The sequence below is a fragment of the Alexandromys fortis genome, unplaced genomic scaffold (genome assembly GCF_014885135.2).
Source record: "Alexandromys fortis isolate MF-2015 unplaced genomic scaffold, M_Fortis_MF-2015_v1.1 scaffold_6, whole genome shotgun sequence".
In the NCBI taxonomy this organism is placed as follows: domain Eukaryota; kingdom Metazoa; phylum Chordata; class Mammalia; order Rodentia; family Cricetidae; genus Alexandromys; species Alexandromys fortis.
In genome coordinates, this window is record NW_026067902.1 from 11,103,953 (window position 1) to 11,117,063 (window position 13,111).

Below are 13,111 nucleotides of genomic sequence, written 5' to 3' on the forward strand. Positions count from 1 at the left end.
AGCTGAGCTCAATCCCCAAAACCCATGGAAAAGAGCCAGACATGGTGGCACACGCCTGTGATCTCAGTGCTGGGGAGCTGGAGACCAGTGGACGTCATCTAGAAGTAAGATAGACTCTCTTACTGGCCAGCCAGCCTCACCGGCTGAGCAAACTCCAGACCAGGAAGATAGTCTATCTTACTTCTAGATGAAGAACTACAGGCAATTAAAGACTGCAGAGGGAGGGGCCGCCTGATAGGTTGTCCAGTGGTCAACCTAAAACATAGACATACAACTGGCACTAAATGGACTCAGCATGTTCTATTTATATATTGATGTGTGTGTGTGTGTGTGCGTGTGTGCGTGTGTGTGCACAAAACAATAAAATAGAAAAAGAGGGCAGGAATTTGAGAGGAAGTGGAGGGAAACACAGGAGGGGCTGAAAGGAGGATGGGGCGAGATGACGTAACTACAGTGCACAGATATGAAAGTAAAGAAGATAAATGAAGAAACAGAACAAAACCCATAAGCCGGATAGCGTTGAGTAATGACACCCAAAGTTTTTCTTACCTTTACATGTACGTGCACACATGTGCCGTGTATGTTCATACACAAATGTGTACCTGCATGCATACATATACACACACAATAAAATAAAATAAAACTTATGTTTGGAAACCACGAATTTTGCCGCATATGCTCTTTGAAGTCCCAGTGTCATTGTTACTGCTCTGTCCCTTTAGATCAGTGGTTCTCATCCTGTGAACTGAGACCCCTTTGTGGGTTGGACGACCCTTCACAGGAGCCAGCTAAGACCATCAGGAAATGCAGGTATTTATATTACAATCCATAACAGCAGCAGAATCACACGTATGAAGTAGCACTAGATTTTTGTTCCAGTTTGTTCCCAAATACCCCATTGTAGCCCCGGAGGAATCACTTAAGATGCAGGGACCCTGCGTGGGGGACGTAGTCCAGGAAGGATGGGCCATACAAAGCTGCTGGCAGAGCCTTTGATTACCTGTGTCTTGCACTGGTCTCTTCAGTGTGAATCTGCTTTGCTCACTGTATCTTATAAACAATCTTCAGAAGCTGGAGGATCACGCTCTATGTTGGAAGTACCCATCTGGGTGTTATTGTTCCTTTGTCTCCTGGGGGCGACCCTCTCAGCATCTAGAACAAGTGCTGTTTGAGGATATTGTAGCCTGTGGTTCTTTCTCAAGATAGAACTTTGTGGTTCATAATAAGTTGTTCAGAAACACTGAGCAAATAGTGCCTTGTAATACGAGAAGCTGGGTGAGGATTGGACTCTAACAGGACTTCGCTTTGATAGTAAGACTTGAGGAGCAAAAACAAACCATGCCTTCGGTTGGGGGAGATTGCAAAGGTGTTGGGGTAACAGGATAATGTACTGATACGTTCACTGTGACATGCAGCCAGAGACTTAGTGAGCCTGGGCCTCCAAAACTCTATGCCCAGGCATGCCTGTGCCATGGGGGCTGGCAGGCTTGCTCCTCCAGGCAGGGATTCTGCATGCAGAGTGGATAGCTTGTTGGTTGCCCAAAATCTGAAAAGCTGTGGACCGCATGGCTGAGTTTCAGCCCCAGGTCTCCTGACTCAAAACCTCTTCCCAGGACTTGCCCTTCCCCCTAAATATATGTGCCCCAAATTGTCACCAGATCTCAGGAAAGCACCAGCTCTGTCTGGGATAAACACCAGCCTCACAGCACACCCGGTTATTACCAGATCGCTGATTCTCGTCTAGGTCTTGTGGCTTCTTGGGTTTTTCTCTGGTGTTTCTCCCCCAAATCTCTCTCCCTTCCCTCTGATTACACATATGTAAACAGTCAGCATGGTGGCCCACAAGCTGCAATCTTGGCTGGTCATCAGGTGCAGTCAGTTACCCCTCAGGCCCTTGCCAGAGGCCATCCCCAGCTGCTTCAGCTGCCTGCAGCTCTGTTCTCTTCCGCTTCGAGGACTGTAGAAGGATCTCTCAGAGGGTCCTGAGGGAGGAGACTTGAGGTTCTTCCCTGGGGCAAACAAGGGCTGGGTGGATGACATAATCCCCTTTAAATCTTAGAAAAACAGCCCTGTGGCTCTTGGCTCTCTTGGGCTCTCATTTGGGTTGCCTCACGACACTGGGCAGGAGGCCAGGGAACCCAAGCCCAGCCCAGAGACTCCAACTCTCCAGGGAGCTCTAGCCTGGGCTGTCTGGTGTGGCCTGTTTCTTTCGCACAAAAGCCAGTGCGTCCACAGAACCTCACCCTGAGACTGACTGGTCAGGGCTCTCCTGCCCCTCCCGCTGTGCCCCCTCCCCACGAGCCTGCATCCCATACTGATGTCCATTTCTCATTTATTTTGACACACAGCTAGATGCGACCTCCTGACATCAGAGAGAGTATAAGTTCTGTCCTGGCCTCAGAAAAAGAAGGTGGGAGGTCAAATACTTATTGATCTGCCTCATGTTGAGGAAAAGTCAACTACTTTGAAGACAGATGACTTCAGACAAAACACTAAAGGATGGTGAACTAACAAAAATCCTGAGGAAGGAGAAAAAAAAATCTCAAAATCCATCAGGAGTGAAGAAGATAAACAGCACACTGTGTCTGTCACCAGTGGGACACTAGTGAGCCATCAGGACTACACTCCAGAGCAAGGTAAATCTAAGACACCGTGACCATTGCATGAGTTACTCACCATTACCAAAATGTCCAAGGCCAACAACATATGGGAAGAAAGATTTGTTTGGGCTCATGGTTTCTGAGGGCTCCAGTCCATCAATATGGATGAGGTATGGTTCAGTTACTGGTGCCGGGAGTTTGTGGAAGTGGTGTTCACATTGCAGCAGATCAGAGCAAGAGAGTGGAGAGGGGGAAAGGACTGGGGGAGGGAAGGAGGGAGAAAAGAGTGGGGCGAGAAGAAGTTGAGAAGAGGGAGAAAGAAAAAGAACTGGAGGGAGGGAGGAAAGAAGACAGAGAGGGGGAGTGGAGAAACCAGGGTCTGGGCCACACGCTTCAAACACTTGCCCTAGCCAGTTACTTCCCACCTCTTGAAAGTTCCAGAACCTCCCCAAACAGCACCACCAGCTGGCGACAGGTATCCCACACACCACACTTGACCCTGTGGGGGACAGTGTGCAATCAGACCATAAAGAGCATCTGTGCAGACTTCTAGAACAGGCAAAAATAACCTTGACTGATAAGACTCAGTAGTAGGGCTACAGGAATTTGCAGAGAGACTCAGATTCAGGGGTGGGAAGATTACTTGGGCCAGGGTGGTCCTTGAGGGAGCAGCAAACTCCTAGGGCAAGCAAGACAGGATTTGACTGGGAAAGGAGCATGTTTGGATATTGGTAAGGGGGGCAGTGGTGAACTACCAAGGTCCTCCTGGAGGCTGTGTCCCAAAAGGCAGTAGCCCAGGGTGGGTGTGTCGTTCCTGTGGAAAGATGCAGGACCTCAAAAAACTGTCTAGATTGGTTATTCCTGGGGATATAAATGCTTTCCCAACAACAGATCAATACTGGATGTGAGAGAGGTCCAGAGCAAGAATCAAGAATCAAATATTCAGGGAATTCCATTTTGATCATTTGCCAGCTACATTTGGAAACTCAAAAGATAATATAATGCAGAGAAAGAGAGTAAAAGGGAATTGGTCCAGTCTGAGAATTGTGGGAAGATACAGGTGTCACTCAGAAAGGATGAGCCCAGTGGCAGACAATGTGCTTTTATGACTAAAGTCCTGGAAAGAGAGTGAAAAATGTAGGCAACAGGAAAAAATGTACATAGGCTTTGGAGAGAAAAGAAAAATTCATAGAAAAATAGCTTAAAAATAATAACGTTTTAAAAGAAAGGATAAAACAATATAAAGGAAAAGCCATTTAAAGGTGAAAAATAAATGAGAAATCTGGATCCTGTATGTTATTGTATTGTCTTTGAATTTTTTGATTGCTGACGAACAAGCAATAAGAGACACTGGATTGTGAAGGCTGCTGTATAAAACCAACCTATATATTTTAAAAATGTCTTGACTTCAAAATGGAAGTCAAAAGATATTTTGCTTTGGGTAAGAGGTTATCCTTTTATTTCCACAGAAAATGAAAGGCCCTGGTTTTGTTCAGAGCGGAAGATGATCAAGTTTGATTGAGGAAGACCCCCTAAAAACCTTGGTTATAGACATAAAGAAATGACCTAGAAAAACTACAAAATGTTTAATATATACTTAACCAACTGAAATATAAAACAAAAAAAAGTTATCTTTGGCTAACTTGTGTACACCACACAGACTATACTTATATTAATACAGATATGTATGTTATATTTGAAAGTTTATGTATTTTCAGAGCAAGGGGACAAGGCACTAATAAAAATAGATGGCCCAGGTGACCCAGCCTCTCAGAGTGCCTCTGTTGCAGTTTCCTCAGAGTTCTGCATCCAACACAGCTTCAAGGCTCCTGGCCAACATTGTCTAGCCTCTAAGACTACTCCAGCCAGGATTTGACTATAATCTTGATTTTTCTTAGGATCCCTCAAAGATTCCAACATCCCCAGACAACAAGAAGCAATCTAGAGAAAAGAATGCCCACATTTCCAAAAGATAGGGTTATGGATGTTTGTCATCATTTAAGGAGAGTTGGTTATAAGTTATTATTGGTCATCATTAGGAAAAAGCTAAATTTGAAGATCTCTTTCTAAAGAAAAAAGGGGGATATAATATAGAAATTATGAGATGAAAGGGTAGATTATTGAATCACTAATCCAAAAAACAGCTATTAATCTCAAAATATTTTACATGGGTATGGATTTCAGTTGATACAAATTTAAAGTTATTTCTGTTATACTATACGTGTGTTTTACTCTTGTTTGGAGTATTGTGTTTATGTAGTTTATTTAAAAATGTAAGGTATAACTAAGAAATACAAGTTAGTAATCTGTAATAATCAAATTTGTAGTCACGTTAGGTATGTTTGTGAGGTCAAACAATATATTTAGATAGATAGATGGTCTTCAAATACTTCAAAGATCTACAAAATATGGTGTTTAACCTGAGACTTTTCATGACCATGAGACATGTCTGCTCCTGGCATCACCAATTTACTTCAGAGAAGATGATAGGCATCAAAGAAGTTCCATATGGTGTTTTCATTCTTTGTGGCAAAAGCTAGCACCTGGACAAAGAAACTGCCCTTGTCTCAATTCCTGACAGTATACTGTCCAAGGTGGACCATTAGGATACAAAAGAAAGCAGCTGCCAAACTTTGCCAAGACTAGGTAGGACAGTTCTCCAAAATTCCTTGCTTCTCAGAAATGTCTGCCAGATGTATTAGACCTGTAGGCAAAAGATGGATGCCCAATGTTGCAGAGGAACTTTGGGTGACTGTACAAGCAGCCAGATGTCCCTGTCATTAGGTAATATTACATCCTTCTGGGGATCTTTGATGGCGTTAAAGACCAAATAGTTAGACATAGTTTTCCTTAGTTATGATAAAAAGTAAATTAGGTATAAAACTTTAGACTCACAAACATGAGATAGATAATAAAGTATTTTCTCTAAATTTGCCAAATACAAATGGATTGGATATTGTAACTGTATTTCTTCTATGTAATTTTACTATGTTAAAGTTAAAACCTTTTTTTACTTAGACAAAAGGGGGAAATTCTGTGGAACAATCTTTTTGAACACCATGAATACTTGTTGCTCTCACTGGTTTAAAAGAGGTCTAAAAGACCAATAGCTAGGCAGATACAGGTTAGGCGGGGCTTGTAGACAAAAAAGAGAGCATAGGGATGAAAAAGGACCAAGTCACCAGCCAGATGCAGAGGAAGTAGGAGGTGATCATGTCATGCTGAGAAAAGGTCCCACCCCGTGGTAGTGTAGAGATAAGAAATATGGATTAATTTAACTTGAAAGAGCTAGCTAGTAATAAGCCTAAGCTATCAGCTAAGCATTCATAAGTCTCTGTGTGATTATCTGGGAGTTGGCTGGTGTGACAGAAAAGTCCACCTGCACTCATGCTACCCCTTTATAATCACACTCACTTCCCCTCCAGTCTCTAGCCCCTCATTCATTATTCTGTTTCCAGCTCTATCATTTTGTAATATTACTTTTTCAGACAGAATTGCACAATATGCAACTCTTTGAGACTGGCTTTCTTCACTCACTAAAATGTCCTTTAGACTCACACATTTTGTACTTATTAGTAACACGTTTCCCTTCCATTACTAAATAGCATTTTTTCCTGGTTAGCTTTAACCACCAACTTAATGCAATCTAAAAAGATTTGGGGAAAAAAAAATCTCCATTGAGGAATTGCCTAGACGAGATTGGTTTGTAGGATATTTTGGATTGCTAATTGATGTAGGAAGGCTAGTCTACTGTGGGTGGCACCATGCCCTGGGCAGGTGGTCCTGAACTTTATGAGAAAATTAGCTACGAATAAACCTGCTGCCAGCCAACAAGCAGCATCTTCCTCAATTTCTGCCATATTTCTGTGCTATGTGGAAGAACAAGCAGGCCTCTCTTCAAGCCTTGGCTTCTTTCACTGATGTGCTGTGATCTGTAGTTATAAGCTGAAACAAACCCCTGATGTGCCTGTTGTCTTAGTCATTTGCTAAACCAACAGAAATATAAACAGCATAGTATTCCATGGTATAGATACACCACAGTTGTTTAGCCATCCTCCTATGGTAGAACATTGTGGGTATTTCTAGATTTTAATTATTACACCTAAAATTTCTAAGCAGAAACATATATAAGCTTTTTGCACACATATTTCCATTTTTCTGGAGCAAATGCCCAAGGATGTAATCATTAAGCCACGTGAAAAGTGCATTCTTAAAGTGACAGTTCGAATGCTCATGTCTCTCGCCTTCCAGTTTATGTATTGGAACTAATCTTTTATGTGATGGAGTTTGAAGGCAAGATGTTTGAGAAGTAATTTGGGAATATGCAAAAGGGGGAGGTGCTACGGGAGCACCTTCTGCTCCTTCAGCCAATAGCCATTGAGGTACCAGCCCACTGGGGCATGGTCACTTTCTCTCTTTCTCTTTAAAAAGCAGCAGCAACCCCCCCCCCCCTCTCTCTCTCTCTCTCTCTCTCTCTCTCTCTCTCTCTCCTTTCCTAGCTGTCATGTAGGATGGTGTTCTGTAAGTTTTTCCCCCTCAAATAAATAACCCTTTAAATCCAAACTGGTATGGGATTGTTTCGCGCTTTACTTCCTGGCCTCTATGACTAACTAGTGGCTTCTCCACACTCTGATCTTCAGGCATGCTTTATATATTACAGCACAAACAAATCACCACACTTTAATTTCTGTCTTTAAGAGGTGGTGGTGGGAAATAGCCCACCATTCCTCTCCTTACGTTTTTGCTGTAAGACATTCCTTGGTGGCGTCTTTGTGTTTTTTTTTTTGTGTGTGTAATTTTAATTGGATTGTTTAGTTCTCCATTAATAAGATCTGGTGGTTCTTCACCAGTTAGACGTATTAGATATTTGAAACTCATTCCTCTTGATCTATGCTTTCTTGTCTTCTTAAAATCAAGGGCAAATGTTTTCAAGTTTTGTAAAATCTTGTTTATCAATTTTTATTTTTTGAAACATGTGTTTGGCCTCAGGTCTAGCCCTATACCCTGCATATTTTCTTTTGCTGTTTTTTAAAACAATACGTCTATAGCCTTACATCAGTCTGTGTACCATTTTGAGTTCTTTTAAAAAGGAATATGTGTATGTGTGTGTGTGTGTAATTTAGAAATTGTAATGATTAATCTCTTTTGTTATATCTATTTCTATCTATCTGTCTGTCCATGTAATTTAGTGATTGCTATGACGAATCTTTTTCAATATATCTATTTTCTGTCTTTTGCTTTGTCTGTCTGTCTCTCTTTCTCTTGTGTGTGTGTGTGTGTAGTATGTGTGTGTGTAGCCCTGCCAGAGACAGATGCCAGAACTTTAATTGGTAAGCCACAGCCACGTGGTGATACACAGATTAATAGAAATGTGTTAGATTCATATGTAAGAGTTAGCCAATAAGAAGCAAGAGCTACATGGCTTCTCTCTTATTCCACCCTTCTTTCTCCCATCATTAGGTTTAGTTTTCCCTGCCTAGCTCTGTTCCCCTATAGCTCTGCTATCGGCCCAAAGCAGTTCCTTTATTAACCAATGATATTCACAGCATACAGAGGGGAATTCCACATCACCTCTCCTTTTCTGTTTAATAAGAAAGAAGGTTTTAATTTTAACATAGTAAAATTACATGTAACAAAACAGTTATAAAACTATAAAATAACTATTCTTCAACTCCATCACAGACTCCAGAAGGATATAATACTACCTGAGTAAACAGGAAGTGCATTGTAAGCAACTTCCAAAACTCTAAAACTGACAGAGACATCTTGCTGCCAGGATAGTCACCCAAAGTTTCTGTACCATTGGGGCATCCATCTTCAGCCTACAGGCCCATAGTATTAGGTAAGTTCAGCAGTCATTTCTCTGTGGGTCCTGCATGTCCAGTTCATCAAGCAGTCCAGGAAAGAACAGTTTCTTGCCCAAATGGCTAACCAACTCCATAAGGAGCTTCTTTGATGTCCATCATCCTCTTGAAGTAGATTGGTGCTGCCAGGACCATATGTGTCTCATTGTCATGAAAAGTCCTAAGTTCTTAAACATTTTAAATGCCATTTTGTAGTCTTTGAAAGGTTTGAAGAATGCCTATCCATCTGAAATACATTTCTGTACATCTAGAAAACCTAACTATCATATCTACAAGCTTGACTATTATAGATGACATTACATTTTAAAATGAGCTGCACAAACACAATACCTTAATCAAGAGCAGAAATATATGTACACAGTATAACAAAATTGACCTTAAATTTGTATCAATAAACCAAGATCCATACCCATGCAAATCTCTATAACATATGTGTTTGTGTGTGGTATGTGTGTGTCCACACATCTGTGCAGGTGAACACAGAGACCAGAGCAGGATGCCAGGTCTCTTCCTCCTCTATTATTCTGCTATATTGCCTTGAGACAGGGTCCTTCACTGTGTTTGCGCTAGGCTGATGGCCCGGAAGCCCCAGAAGTCTTCCTCCTTTCTCTGCCCTCCACACTGCTGAAGTCACAGGCAGGAACAACCTTGCCTGGCCTTTTCCTATAAGTTCTAAAGGTCTAAACTTGTGTTCTCCTCCTGCTCACCCAGCAAGGGCTCCTCCCTGCTGCTGCCTCCCAGACCCAACCATGATGCTTTGGTCACTGCTGCTATTCAGTAAGCCTTCATCCTAACTAGGTAGATGGCATGTATGTATTTCGTTATGCCGTTTCTCCTAGTTTAGCTACCTTGACTTCCATGTAAGTTAGAGCGTTATTGGGAATGTGGACAGAAAATGCTTCTAATTAAGGTGCAATTGGCATTTTTACTGTTTCAAATCTTCCAACCTATGAATGTGATACATATTTTCATTGATTAAGATCATTTTTGGAGGCTGAGGACCAGACATGTACAAAACACTATGATCCTATCATCAGTATCACACACATCATATGTGTACATGTTTGATAGCCTTTCAAGTAAGCATTGTTTGTGATTGTCCATGGTATGACATTTTAACTGGAGTGTTTCTGTCTTCATTTCTGGGGCACAGAAATACAATCCCATAGCACTCCATAGCTGAAACACAGTTTTGAAAATAAAGTTCAACTGAGATGCTTTTGTGAAACAGTTTTGAGGTGAAAAACCCAAGGAGACAATCTAAAATTTGAGGAAGGCACATAGTTGAATGAGGAACTTGTCGTCAGGGAACAAGAACAAAGTAGCCCAATTATCATTAGCTCATGTACCTTTCTTGCTAGAATTGGCTGACGACCAAAGATGATGATTAATTACTTATACCCATTTCTATCCTCACTTTCCTGATATAAAAACCTATTGATGAGTGGGTTCACACCCTTAAGACTTAAAGTAGAGCTGTATAAAAGTTTGTGATTCCTTTAAGATTCCTTTTAAAGATAAATAATAAAATGATTGGTCCTTTCTTTGTAATTGTAAAAAAAAAGAAAATAAATAGAATCCTGTGACCTTGCTGTACTCATTTATTCTAGATTTTATTTATTTATTTATTTGGTAGATTCCTTGGGATTTTTCTACACTGGTTTGTATGAAATCTGAAAATCAGGACCATTTCTGTTCTTCATTTCTGTTCTGCATGCCTTTTACTTCCCTTTCTTGTGTTGTTGCACTGTCTAGAACACCCAGGGTGTTACTGAATAACCATGCCCTGTGTCTGTGATTGTAAGAGGAAGAGACCAAGTTTTTCACCAGTGTGAGATGTTCGCTGTAAGTTTATAATCAAACTGCACATGTTTATAATCAAACACCTACTTTTTCTAAAGAAATATTTATTTCATTTTAATTATGTGGACATAGGATGTGTGTGTGCGCGCGCGCACATGAATTCAGGTACCCAGTGAGGCCAGAGGGATTGGATCTTCTGGAGCTGGGGTTACAGTAAGCTGCCAGCTGCCTAGTGTGTGTGCTGAGAAGGTGTGACGTGCTCCTAGAAGCTGAGCCATCTCTTCAGCCCTTCTATTTTTATTTATTTATTTATTTATTTATTTATTTATTTATTTATTTTTCAGTTTGAGACGAAGTCTCTCTGTGCATCTGGAACTGGCTCTTTAGACCAGGCTAGCCTTGAACTCAGAGATCCTCCTGCCTCTGCCTCCCTAGTGCTGAGACTAAAGGCATGTGCCACCACACTCAGCTTCTATTTTTATGTCTTGAGCACTTCCAGCTTGAATGGATGTTGAATTGTGTGCTTACCTTTTCTCTATCATATGAAATGATCCTGTAACATTTCCTCTTTGGGCAACATTGAGGGGTGTTAGGATCTGGAACAGCCTTGCTTCCCTGAGGTAAATCCCATTTAATCACATGGTACAACCCTTTATGAGAATATCCAGGGCCTAGAGATATAATTAAGTGGTTAAGAGCTCTTCCAGAGGACCCAGGTTCAATTCCCAGCATCTACATAGCAGCTCACAACTGTCTGTAACTCTAGTCCCCGGAGATCTAATGCCCTCTTCTGGCCTCCACAGGCACCAGGTATGCATATGGTTCATAAACGTACATGAAAGCAAAACATTCCTACTCACAAAATCAATTAATTAACTGTTGTTGCATTTTCTTTAACTCTTTGAGTTTTTAGGGGGCCTGCTACCCAGCACCTAATAAATATTCGGAGACACTTATTCTTTCCTATGAATGTCTGGCCTTAGCTTGGCTTGTTTCTAGCCAGCTTTTCTTTAATTATCCCATCTATCTTTTGCCTCTGGGCTTTTATCTTTCTCTATTTCTGAATACCTTTCTTTACTTCTTACTCTGTGACTTGCTGTATAGCTGGATGGCTGCCCCCCAGAGTCCTCCTCCTTATCCTTCTCTTCCCAGATTTCTCCTCCTATTTATTCTCTCTGCCTGTCAGCCCCATCTATCCTTTCCCCTGCCTCACTATTGGTCATTCGGCTCTTTATTAGACCAATTAGGTGTTTTAGGCAGGTAAAGTAACACAGCTTCATGGAGTTAAACAAAGGCAACATAAAAGAATGCAGCACATCTTTGCATCATTAAACAAAGTTTCCACAGCATAAACAAATGTAAGACATCTTCAACTAAGAAGACTACCCAAAGAGCCTATTTCATATCATGTAGGTTGTGGTAATTAATGCTCTTTGAGGACTTGTTTTTTACCCTCTCAGTTGTCGGAGGAATGCGTGTGGTGTTGTCTGTAGTATTTCCAGATTGATCTTGTGGTGTCTGGGGTGACCCTGTTGCCTTCCTGGTACTGGCCACTTATGCTTCTCTCTTTTAACTAAGTCCGTCTTATTAGAGTTTCATCAGTTGTGTGTGTGTGTGTGTGTGTGTGTGTGTGTGTGTGTAGGTCAGAGGTCAACATTAGGGATCTTTCTCAATCATTTCTCCACATTATTTTTTGAGATAGGGTCTCTCACTGAACCTAGAGCACACTGATTATGATAGACTACCTGGCCAAAGAGCTCTACCCCTGCCCCAGTTTGGGGATTACAGATATGTGCCACTATGCCTAGCTTTTACATGTGAGCAAAGCTCTGAACTCAAACCTTCATGTTTGTATGCCAAGAACTTTACTGAATGAGTTATCTCCCCGACCCTAGTTTTGTCTATTTTTAAAAATTTATTTTTCAGGGGGCTGGAGAGATGTCTCAGAGGTTAAAGAGCATTGCTTGCTCTTCCAAAGGTCCTGAGTTCAATTCCCAGCAACCACATGGTGGCTCACAACCATCTGTAATGGGGTCTGCTGTCCTCTTCTAGCCTGCAGGCATACACACAGAATATTGTATACATAATAAATAAATATTTAAAAAAATTTATTTTCCAAAGCCTAATTTTACTTCATGGATTTTCACTCCAACTGTGGTGTGTGTGTGTGTGTGTGTATGTGTGTTCACATTAGTTTTGTGCTTACATTTATTTTTTAAGGTTTATTTATGTATTTTTTGTTTGTGTGTATGTGTGTGTATGCATGTATATACCTGTGTGTTTGTATGTGCATTATGTTCATGCTTGATGCTGGTGGAGACCTGGTCAGGTCCCCTAGAACTGGAGGTACAGATGGTTGTGAGTCACCGTGTGGGTGCTGGGAACTGAAACAGGTCCCCCGCCAGAGCATCAAGTGCTCCTACCATCTGGGTCATCTCTATAGTTCTAAATTTGTTTTTATAATATTCTCCTCCTTCTTGCTGTATGAGGTTTACTTTACTCTGCCTTTTCTAGTTTCTCAAGAACTTAGTTTCTTTATTTTGACAAGTGTCTGTTTTCTGGTGCAAGCATTAATAGTGTGAACGTCCCCCCATGCTGTGTTAGTGTAGCAGACACATTTGGATGCGCTGTATTTTCTTTTGTTTTTGTTTTTGTTTTTCATTTCCTTCAAGGTTTCCTCTTTGGACTACGCTGTTGAGCCTTGAAGTCCTTGAGAAAATCCTGCTGCATTTCAGCGATGATTTCCAGGTGGGTTTGATGAGAATCAGAGGCGCTGTCGTGTGTGATTTCAGTTCTTTTACATTGCTGAGGTTTGTTTTAAAACCAAGGCGTGATGCATATTTT

General features: G+C 41.3%; 1 long non-coding RNA gene across 1 annotated transcript; it reads left to right on the top strand.

The window, feature by feature from the left end:
* Positions 1-735: 735 nt before the first annotated feature.
* On the top strand, positions 736-13,015 carry LOC126496829 (uncharacterized). The gene is made up of 3 exons (XR_007590445.1): positions 736-810; positions 2,349-2,636; positions 12,940-13,015. It is a non-coding gene; the product is annotated as an uncharacterized lncRNA (long non-coding RNA).
* The last annotated feature ends 96 nt before the right edge of the window (positions 13,016-13,111 follow it).